The sequence below is a fragment of the Mirounga leonina genome, unplaced genomic scaffold (assembly GCF_011800145.1).
Source record: "Mirounga leonina isolate KUSES-001 unplaced genomic scaffold, KU_Mleo_1.0 Mir_115, whole genome shotgun sequence".
NCBI lineage: Eukaryota > Metazoa > Chordata > Mammalia > Carnivora > Phocidae > Mirounga > Mirounga leonina.
Window position 1 is genome coordinate 98,163,907 of NW_023270268.1, and position 12,374 is coordinate 98,176,280.

Sequence of the window (12,374 nt, forward strand, 5' to 3'; positions counted from 1 at the left end):
AAACTCTTTTTATGAGGCCAGCACTACCTTGATCCCAAAACCAGACAAAGGCCCCACTAAAAAAGAGAATTACAGACCAACATCCCTGATGAATATGGATGCAAAAATTCTCACCAAAATACTAGCCAATAGATTCCAACAGTACATTAAAAGGATTATTCACCAGGACTTCAAGGTTGGATCAATATCTGCAAATCAATCAATGTGATACACTACATTAATAAAAGAAAGGACAAGAAACATATGATCCTCTCAATAGATGCAGAAAAAGCATTTGACAAAGTAGAGCATCCTTTCTTGATTAAAACTCTTTACAGTGTAGGCATGGAGGGTGCATACCTCAATATCATAAATGCTATCAATGAAAAACCCACAGTGAATATCATTCTCAATGGGGAAAAACAGAGCTTTTCCCCTAAGCTCAGGAATACAGCAGGGATGTCCACTCTCACCACTGCTGTTCAACATAGTACTAGAAGTCCTAGCCTCAGCAGTCAGACAACAAAAAGAAATAAAAGGCATCAAAATTGGCAAAGAAGATGTCAAACTCTCACTATTTGCAGATGATATAATACTCTATGTGGAAAACCAAAAAGACTCCACCCCAAAATTGCTAGAACTCATACAGGAATTCAGCAACATGATAGGTTATAAAATCAATGCACAGAAATCAGTTGCATTTCTATATACTAACAATGAGACAGAAGAAAAAGAAATTAAGGAGTCAATCCCATTTACAATTGCACCCAAACTTAGGAATAAACCTAACCAAAGAGGTAAAGTATCTGTACTCTAGAAACTATAGAATATTTATGAAAAAATTTGAGGAAGACACAAAGAAATGGGAAAACATTCCATGCTCATGGATTGGAAGAACAAATATTGTCAAAATGAATGCGATCACTATCAAACCATCAATTTTTTTCACAGAGCTGGAACAAGTAATCCTAAAGTTTGTATGGAAGCAGAAAAGACCCCAAATAGCCAGAGGAATTTTGAAAAAGAAAACCAACCTGGTGGCATCACAATGCCAGACTTTAAGCTCTATTACAAAGCTGTCATCATCAAGACAGTATGGTACTGGCACAAAAACAGACACATAGATCAATGGAACAGAATAGAGAGCCCAGAAGCGGACCCTCAATTCTGTGGTCAACTAATCTTTGACAAAGCAGGAAAAAATATCCATTGGAAGAAGGATGGTCTCTTTAACAAATGGTGTTGGGAAAATTGGACAGCCACATGCAGAAGAATGAAACTGGACCATTTCCTTACACCAAACACAAACATAGACTCAAAATGGATGAAAGACCTAAATGTGGGACAGGAATTCATCAAAATCCTTGAGAAGAACATAGGCAACAACTTCTTTGACCTGGACTACAACAACTTCTTCCTAGACACATCACCAAAGGCAAGGGAAACAAAGGCAAAAAGAAACTATGGGGACTCATCAAGATAAAAAGCTTTTGCACAGCAAAGGAAACAGTCAACAAAACCAAAAGACAACTGACAGAATGGGAGAGGATATTTGCAAATGACATATCAGATAAAGGGCTAGTATCCAAAATCTGTAAAGAACTTATCAAACTCAACACCCAAAGAAAAAATAATCCAATCAAGAAATGGGCAGAAGACATGAACGGACATTTCTGCAAAGAAGACATCCAAATGGCCAACAGACACATGAACAAGTGCTCAACATCACTTGGCATCAGGGAAATCCAAATCAAAACCTCAATGAGATACCACTTCACACCAGTCAGAATGGCTAAAATTAAAAAATCAGGAAATGACAGATGTTGGTGAGGATGCACAGAAAAGGGAACCCTCCTATACTGTTGGTGGGAATGCAAGCTGGTACAGCCACTCTGGAAAACAGTATAGAGGTTCCCCATAAACTTGAAAATAGAGCTATCCTATGACCCAGCAATTGCACTACTGGGTATTTACCCCAAAAATACAAATGTAGTGATCCAAAGGGGCACTTGCACCCCAGTGTTTATAGAAGTAATGTCCACAACAGCCAAACTATGGAAAGAGCCAAGATGTCTATCGACAGATGAATGGATAAAGAAGTGATATATGTATGAAATATATGTGTGGATATAATGGAAATATTATGCAGCCATCAAAAATGAAATCTTGCCTTTTGCAATGATTTGGATGGAACTAGAGGTTAATATGCTAAGTGAAATAAGTCAGTCAGAGAAAGACAATTATCATATGATCTCACGTATATGTGGAATTTGAGAAACAAGGCAGAGGATCATAGGGGAAGAGAGTAAAAAATTAAACAAGATGAAACCAGAGAGGAAGACAAGCCATAAGGGACTCCTAATCTCAGGAAACAAATTGAGAGTTGCTGGAGTGGAGGGGTGTGGGAGGGATGGGGTAGCTGGGTCATGGACATTGGGGAGGGTATGTGCTATGGTGAGCACTATGAATTGTGTAAGACTGATGAATCACAGACCTGTACCCCTGAAACAAATAATACATTATATATTAATAATAAAAAAAAGAAATAGAAAGAAGGAAAGGAAAGACAACAAACATTATACTGTACTCCTTTAACCCTGGAAAACAATGCAAAGAATTATTCACAGATGAGTACATATGGCTGAAAAGTGATAACCCATGATCATATAGTTAGTCTGTTGCAAATCTTGGATTTGCACTGAATCAGACTTCAAAACTCATCATGCTAGGAGGTCTCTTTTAACACTCACACTTGTTTGGATTAACAATCCAAATTTTATTTTTAACCTGTATCATTTAAATCACAAATACTTAGTATGAATACCATAAGTGCTAAAACACTAGCAAGTCATAATGCAAATTCATATTCATGGGGTACTTTAGTATTTGAAAGTTCTTTACATACATTACCTCTTGCATTTCTCTTGACAGTATAAAATGAATATTTTTTACGTCATCTCTTTTTTAAAAATGGACAAGTCAAGGTTTAGGGACGTAACAGACAGACTTGTGGGGGGTGGCACAGTGATGTTTCTGTCAGAATGTGAACCTGAGTCCTCTGGCTTCAAGTCCAGCATAGCTGCATTACTCTGTTGTGTTCAGAGTGTTTTGTGGAGGAAACATCTGTAGCTTTTTCTTCCTGGGGGCGGGCAATCAGGAGCAGGACAACAAAGAGTGCACATTCTTTCTCAGTTATGTTTGACAGCTGTTTCCTCACACTAACGATTTCAAGAGTTGTCCTTCTTCCATTTCCTTCCTCTTCTACACTGAGAATCTATAGAGTGTTTTATATTCATTGTGGTAGGTATTTAGGCTTTCTCATCCTGGAGATATGCTGCTCCTCTCCCCTCTCTTGCAATGACCTTATTTACTGAGACTTCAAACACAATCAAACTGTTTACATTGTGGATGCAAGAACCATGCTACTACCTGGAGTGCCTAACTGTTGGCAAAAACCAGTCCTGCTGGCTGCTATCTCTGCCAAAGGGGAGAAGACTCTCGGTTTACTTATCCACTCATTTGGGAGCTCTTCCTCTGCTTGGGTAACATTTTCTTTCAATTTCTTTGCAACATTTTTCACGTCCAAATTCCTTTCCTTGGCAAGTAGGGGCCTGAGGGCTTTGCTCTTGGCTGGGGTTCTGAAAATTTGCACTGAGCTTGATAATAAGAAGTTTCACAGAGGAATGGATTGCAGAGCAAAGGGGAAACTGGAGTCCAGAATCTTGGGGTAAGTGAAGCTGGGAGTCAAGTAGTCCCAATACAGAATTTTTTTCTAAAGGGCAAGGGGGTGAATCATGGTAGAAAACCAACCCTAAGGCCAAGAGGCCAGGTCCAAGGTAAGAAGAAGGCAAGGGCTAGCCTAGAAGAGCCTACAAAGACAGAGCATGAGGAGTTTTATTAAAGCACCCTAGATAGAAGATCCTTTTTTTAAAGTCCAGGAGCACAGGGCACCTGGGTGGCTCAGTTGGTTAAGCGACTGCCTTCGGCTCAGGTCATGATCCTGGAGTCCCGGGATCGAGTCCTGCATCGGGCTCCCTGCTCGGCAGGGAGTCTGCTTTGCCCTCCGACCCTATCCCCTCTCATGTGTTCTCTCTCATTCTCTCTCTCTCAGATAAATAAATAAAATCTTTAAAAAAAAAAAAAAAAGTCCAGGAGCACAAATTTTGTTCTAATCTTTTTATTCTTCATTTAAAATTCTCAGTTCCAAGTGGGATGAAGGGGAAGGTGGTCTCAAGAGCTTCAAGTCAGGCATTGAGAAATGGAAAATTATACTGGTCTCAAAGGGCATTCAGGGACATATAAGAATATTAGCAAGACTTACACTTAAAAATATTAATTTTCATGAGCCACGAACTAATATTTCAGTGACACAAGAGCAGTTTCCTCTCTTCCTAGCCATTCTATTTCTTACTACTTAGTGCTTGAGTTCAAGTTTGACACTGAGTCTACAACTCCCTATTCTTATTAAATCATTTATTTTAATTTACCTTCCCTGACTTCTCTAGGCATCTGAGAATGCAGCTCCCACTCTAGAGGCATAAACAAACTTTATCTCCACTCCTTCCCTTTTTTCCCCCCTTTTCTTTTCATTTAGGAATCTCAATTCCAGAGCCTCAAAACTTCAATCAATCCCAAAGTAATTCCTCTCCTTCCAAGATTAATGGGGAACCTACTTTGGTCTTGGCACCCTTACTATGTTGTTTAATTAATGAACTATTAAACAACCCTACAGACATTAAATAACATGATATGGATCATGTCATGAGGCAATTCATGATTAATTTCCAATGTGCATCAAAAGTTATGTTAGGAGAGTGAGGTTAGAAATGATTTTTTTTTAAAGATTTTATTTATTTGACAGACACAGTGAGAGAGGGAACACAAGCAGGGGGAGTGGGAGAGGGAGAAGCAGGTTCCCGCTGAGCAGGGAGCCCGATGCGGGGCTCGATCCCAGGATCCTGGGATCACGACCAGAGTCGAAGGCAGACACTTAACGACTGAGCCACCCAGATGCCCCAGAAATGACTTCTTTTTAAAGGAAAAATATAGAGCACTCTTTTCCTTTTGTAACTTGAGCAAATCTAAAGTTACATTTTTGGAGGCATGAAATTCTATTATGTAACACATGGTTTGCTTATGTAAACAACACAGTTTGTTATATTTAGGATATAATATATACTTGTCTTATTGAAAAAAGTGTGGAGGAGTCCACTTACTCTCATCCCCTTATTTTTTAAAAAAAGAAGTTAGGAAATAACAAGAATCAAAAGCTTAGAAAAAATGATCTGAATTTTTCTCTTTTTATCCCTAGGTCTTTACATGTCTAGTGACTGGTCAATGGAAGCATAGAGACAGATCCTGGGGAAATTTCCTGGAGGATTTTGAAGGATGAAAAAGATTTACATAAGTGGAGCGGAAGTGGAGGGACAGTTCACTCTAGTCCAGAAAAGTGTACACATGAGCACAAACACAGCAGTATGAAAGGTTGTAACAGAGACTTTTGAGGTACAGATGGGCAGAAGTATAAGGGTCTTATTTTCTCCTTAAAAATAATCTAGCTGAAAAGTGAGTGTGATATATTTTTTTCCTTTTAATAAATTCTGCCTCCAATGGAAACATGTATTTATTCAACAAATATTTATAGAGTACCGTCCCTCATGTGACAAATATACAGGCTATATTCTCAACAAAGACAAGTACAAGGAAGTCATTTACACATAACTATAATTAGCATATTTCATGAGCCAAACATTTGAAAACAGACTGTCCCTGAAAATCCAGGGAAGATGCTTAGTAATTTTAACAAGTATGTAGGTATAGGCAAGGACAAGGAGGATCCATTTACTCTGGGGAGGAACAAAGGTGCAAAAGCCTTTCCCATAGGTGAGATGGAAAGAACCCTAAGACTGACAATATGGCACAAGGAATAAGCTATGGGAATCATCTCATCTTAAATTAAGAACACCATCATAGGATGCCAAGTAAAATACAAGGACCTATCGTATAATAGAAGAAATGTTTATTGAATAAATGAGTAAATGAATCAAAGTCATTGGGACAGGTGTCCTTGTTTGGCAGTAAATATAATACTTGATGGCACAATAAGCAGACATCTAGTTCCCAAGTATTATTTATTATTTCCAAAGGCAATCAAGAAAAAAACGAAACTCTAATAATTTAGAAAAAGAAATAAATACTAAGATTGCCCTCCTTTGAGTTTAAACAATGTCAGTAGTTGACAATGATCTATTTCTTAAACTTTGTGGGTTTGCATTGCATGTTTATTATATTATCCTGTATGCCTTATAAATCCTTTCTTAATAACAACACACACACACACACACACACTCTCATTGCTTTGTCCCCTGACAATCTTCAGTAGCTGAAGCTGAAGTTGAAGCTGAAGGGGAGTGAGAAGACAAACCTCTTAAAACCCTCTTATGCAGAGGGTCTAGGAGCCTTATGGAGTCCATTCTGCTGGCATTTGGGAGGATTTTACTAACCACATTGTCTCTCTGTTTTTCTATCCATAATGAAGTTTTATGAAAAGTCTGAACATATGATAAAATACTTTTTTTAGAATGCCCTTTAGGACCCAAGACATAATATGACTCCACAGAAGATGTCATGGAACCCCTTTAACCTGGTTTATATCTGCCATTGAATTCAGTACTGAAAAGCACAGGGTCTACGTTAAGGAAATGATCCTTTCTCAATGTTTGAACAGCCATTAGTGAACTGGGTCTGAATTCCATGTCCATGTTTCCTGTAGTTTGATCAAAATTTGATTGTGAGTTAGCTATCATCCATTAATTGGCAGGCAACTTCTTCAGGAGGCCCCCCAAGGAAGCTCAGCATTGTCTTCCAAGGCAGTGAAAACTTCTCCAGACCTAAAATGTTCTTTTTTTTTTTTTAAAGATTTTATTTATTTATTTGAAAGAGAGAATGAGAGAGAGAGAGCATGAGAGGGGGGAGGGTCAGAGAGAGAGGCAGACTCCCTGCTGAGCAGGGAGCCCGACGCAGGACCCGATCCCGGGACTCCAGGATCATGACCTGAGCCGAAGGCAGTCGCCTAACCAACTGAGCCACCCAGGCGCCCTAAAATGTTCTTAATCAGTGGCAAATTTATTAGAATTTCAGTTCTATGAGTGGGCTGGGATCAAGGCCCACATGGGGCTCCCTGCTCATTGGGTAGTCTGCTTCTCCCTCTCCCTCTGCTGCTCCCCCAGCTTGTGCTCTCTCTCTCTCTGTCAAATAAATAAACAAAAACAGAATTTACTTAATATGATACTTAATGGTGAAAAACTAGAACTTTTCTGTTAAGATCAAGAACAAAGCAAGAATGTCCCCTCTCACCATCCCTTTTCAACATTGTACTGGAAGTCCTAGCTAAAGCAATAAAACAAGTAAAGGAAACAAAAAGTATACAGATTGAGATGGAAGAAATAAAACTGTCTTTGTTCACAGATAACATAATTATCTATGTAGAAAATCTGATAGAACTGACAAAAAAAAACCCTGAAAAAATAAGTGATTATAGCAAGATTACAGGATTCAAGATTAATATACAAAAGTCAATCACTTTTTTATATACTAGGAATGAACAAGTGAAATTTGAAATTTAAAACACAATAACATTTATGTCATTACCCCCTGAAAGAAAGTACTTAGGAATAAATGTAACAGAATATGTGCAAGATCCATATGAGGAAAAACTATAAAAGTCTTACAAAAGACATCAAAGAAGAACTAAATGGGGAGATATCCTGTGGTCATGGATAGGAAGACTCATTATTGTTTAGATGGTAGTTATTCTTGACTCAATGTATAGATTCAACATAATTCCAATCAAAATTTCAACAAATTATTTTGTGGGTATCAATGAACTGATTCTAAAGTTTATATTAATTGGCAAAAGACCCAGAATAACCAACACGATGTTGAAGAAAACAAAGTCAGAAGACAAACACTATCCTCTTTAAGACTTGCTATAAAGCTACAGTAATAAATATAGTGTGGTATTGGTGAAAAAGAAGACAAAGAGATCAATGAAACAGAATAGAGAGCCTAGAAATAGATCCCCAAAATATAGTCAACTGATTCTTGACAAAGGAGCAAAGGCAAAACAATGGAGCAAAGATAGTCTTTTTGACAATTGATAGTGGGAGAACTTTTATTACATCCACACATAATAAAATGAATCTAGACACAGACCTTCCCCTCTCATAAAAGTGAACTCAAAATGAATCATAGACCTAAATATATAAAGTGCAAAGCTGTAAAAGTCCACGAAGATAACATAGCAGAAAAATACAGGTGACCTTGAGTATGGTGATGACTTTTATTTTTCATTTTTTAAAAAAATATTTTATTTTATTTATTTGACAGAGAGAGACACAGCAAGAGAGGGAACACATGCAGGGGGAGTGGGAGAGGGAGAAGCAGGCTTCCCGTGGAACAGGGAGCCCAATGCGGGGCTCGATCCCAGGAACCTGAGATCATGACCTGAGCCGAAGGCAGACGCCCAACCGACTGAGCCACCCAGGCGCCCCTTATTTTTCATTTTTAACAAGAAGTTTATTTAAATAACGAGACATTTCACTTGAAGGGAAAACCATCTATGATTCATTTCTTTTAAAGTAATTTATACCTACTTAAAGAGAGTTTGCCCTACATGTAACAACTATATACAAAAAAAGTTATAAAATTGTCCTTGGTTTTACAATGACAAATGAAAAAAATAAAAATTCTCCAATTGAACAAGGTATGCAAGGACCTTTATGCTGTTCTTTTTTTGTTAAACAGTGAGAGCAAAATAACTTACTGAGATATAAAGATAGGAGCTGAATGCCACGAATGGAGAAAGGGGGTGTTTTCACAGAGCCAGTATTTTTCCCCATCTCATGTCCATTTGATGTCAATCAAAACATACCACTGGCCATTTAGTTAAAAAAATGCAATATGCTTCTGCACATACATAGTTACATTTTATGCAATAAAGGAATGAGGAAGGGGAAAAATGAAAGAATCAAGAAAAACTACTGTATAGTCAGGATGTGGTGGAAGCAAATTGCAGTTTTCCAATTGAGAAGGTCCTCTTTGGTCTGGAGGAACAGAGTTTTGAAGTAGCAGGTTCCCTTTTTAGTAAACACCTCCTGTCTGCTACTGGAACACATCACATCAATTATATCTTCATCCTTCATCTCCAACTGTGCAGAAGTGTCTGTTTCATTGGTTGGTTGTTCATCAAATAGGAATCTGATCTGCCTCATTGACAAACTGTCATTCACAATAGGCTTTCATTAGTTTACTAAGTGCTGTGGGCCTCTTCATCTTAAATGGCACTGCAGAACCATCCTGCTCCACCGCCTTCAAATTAATAGGATCATTGTTCTCAGTTCTGACTCCTTCCTTGTACTTTTTATTGGCCATGGAGTGCGCCAGTCTCCTCAGCTGCCACTTCACAAAAGAAATAAAAGGTCCACACTGAAGGAACATATAGCAGGACCAGGAGCAGCCAAAGAGGGAGACAGCTGGTGATGTGTCTTTAGATACAACACCAAAGCACAATTCCCAAAAGAAATAATTGATAAACTGGTCTTTATTAAAATTAAAAACTTTTCCTCTTCATAGGACACAGTCAAGAGAATGAAAGGACGAGGCACAGACGGGGAGAAAATATTTGCAAAATACATATATGATAAAGGACTATTATCTAAAATATACAAAGAACGAGAATAAGAATATGAATAACCTAATTTTCAAAAGCCCAAAGACCTGAACAAGACACCTCACCAAAGAAGATATACTAGTGACAAATAAGCACCTGTATAAACAACAATGAGCTATCACTACACACTTATTAGAATGACCCAAGCCCCAAACACTAACAACAACAAATGCTGGCAAGATATGGGGCAACAGGAACTCTCATTCATTTCTGGTGAGAATATAAAACTTTGGAAGACATTCTGGCAATTTCTTACAAAACTAAACGTACTCTTAGCTACAATCTAGCAATTCCACTTCTTAGTATTTACCCAAAGGAGTTGAAAACTTATGTGCACATAAAAACTTACATGAGGATGATATACATGTTATATGTATATACAGCTGAATACATAATAACATTACAATACATATAACATGGTTGCCAGAACTTGGAGGCAACCATGATGTCCTTGGTGAATGGAAGAACAAACTGTGCTCCATCTAGACAATGGACTGTCGTGCAATGTTTAAAAAAAAAAAAAAAAAAGGAGCTATCAGACCATGAAAAAAAAACATAGAAGAAACTTAAATACATGTCACTAAGTAAAAGAAGCAGATCTGAAAAGGCAACATACAGTATGATTCCCACTATGTGATATTCTGGGAAAAAAAAAAATTATGAAGAAAGTAAAGGACCAGTGATTGACAGAGCTTGGGGTGGGAGAAGAAGGGATGAAGGGATTACACAGGATTTTTAGGATGTAAAACTATTCTATATGTACCATAATGGTAGACACATGTCATTATACATTTGTTGAAACCCATAGAATGTATAACACTGGGTGAACCCTAATGTGTAGTATGAACTTTGGGTGATAATGATGTATCAGTGTGGGTACAAATGTACCAGTATGTGCAGGATGTTGATAGTGAAGGAGGCTGTATGGGGGAGGAAGGCAAGGGATATATGGGAAGCCTCACGCCTTCTGCTCAATTTTTCTGTGAACCTAAAACTAAAGTCTATTAAAAAAAACACACACACACACACACAACTATAAAGGAAGAAGTCTATTAAAAATAGAATTAAACATTTACAGAAACTGAAGGGCCTCTAAGAAATCTTTGGTCATCTAAAATAGTTTGAAAGCAAGTGACAATCCTTCATTTTATAACTAATAACAACATAATAAAAACCACAATATATTTACTATATTGCAATACATATAACATATAATATATACATATGTTAACAATTCAGTTCACACCTCTTAAGGACCTTTACTAAATCTTTGCAAACATTATCTTCTTTGTTTCTCACTGTAGCCTTATGAGCCAAGTATTGTCTTAACTCATTTTATGTAGATGTACAGGAAAGATCAGTGAGTTACTCGAGGTCACAGAACTAGTAAATGGAAGAGACAGTGCCAACCCAAAAGTGTTGCCGGCCAACCTGGTCCTCTTTTTGAAACCATGCCGCATAGGGTTAATAAGACTGAAACTAGCAGAAAGTTTAGGGCGTATTTTTCAGAGAACTGCTTCTCCCTAATCAGCTGTTGTGTCTTTTCAGACCCCACTAACAAATCCACTAGCTGTCTCTGCAGAAGCCTGGACTCAAGGTCAACTGATAGGGTTCCAGCCTTTTAACAAGCTATTCTACTTTCCTTACCCGAGATAATGAGCCTAAGACCCCATCCAGTTTATACTGGTTCTCAGAACATAGCCCCTTCTCCTTGTCCTAAAATAACCTCCTGATGTCAGGGGCTGAACTTTGCCTCATTTTGATGATGTTAAGTCTCCACCCCAAAGTTAACACGGGATGTATATTACATATGTTCATTCCATGTGCATGCTCTACCTTTCCTCATGAATATTCCTAAGTTTCCCTGCCCTTTTCTCAATATGTATGTAATCTCAACCCTTAGGATCATAAAAAAATATGTATGTAATCTCAACCCTTAGGATCATAAAAAAACTCCCTTCAGGGAGGCAAATTTGAGGCTTGTCCTCCCATCTCTTTTCCTTGTTTTGGCTGCTTCTCAAAAAGAACTCTTGCCTTGCTGCAAATCTGATGTCTCAGTGATTAGATTTGCTGCACATTGGGCAGATGGACTTGGATTCGGCTACACTTTATTCTGGTCTTTTATTCCATGGGGCTGAGCAGGACTTAGAACAGCCGGTATGAGAAGAGGAAAAAAAAAAAAAAAAGACAGTACACACAGTCCATCTGTGCCTTTAAAAGACTTTGCTTCCTGAGTTTTCCAGAAAACTGTCTGACGCGTGCTGGCTGGGCCTCTCCTGTGCGGAGGGCAGACAACAAATCTGATGCTGCCCAGAAGGGTCCTATCTGCCTCTTGGGTGAGCACAACTAGGAAATGCTGAAAAGGCCATTGAAAGAGTATTCTCGTAGTTCCTATCCCCCACTCGGGCCCCCACACATGTTCTCTGAGAGGCTGTTCTGTAAGGATGCTATTCTGGATCCTGGATGTCTAGGAGTGGACAAAACAGGGAAGGTTCATATTCCAGTAGAGGAGACAGCACATGCCAATGAAGGCCCTGAGCTGAGAATGCAGATACATGGAAGCAGCCAAAGCTGCCTGTGGTTGAACCCTAGTGAAGCTGGGAAAAGGCTCTGGAGGAGTGGTCAGGCAAGAGGAGGAGTCCCTGTAGCCATGGAGGGCCAGCCA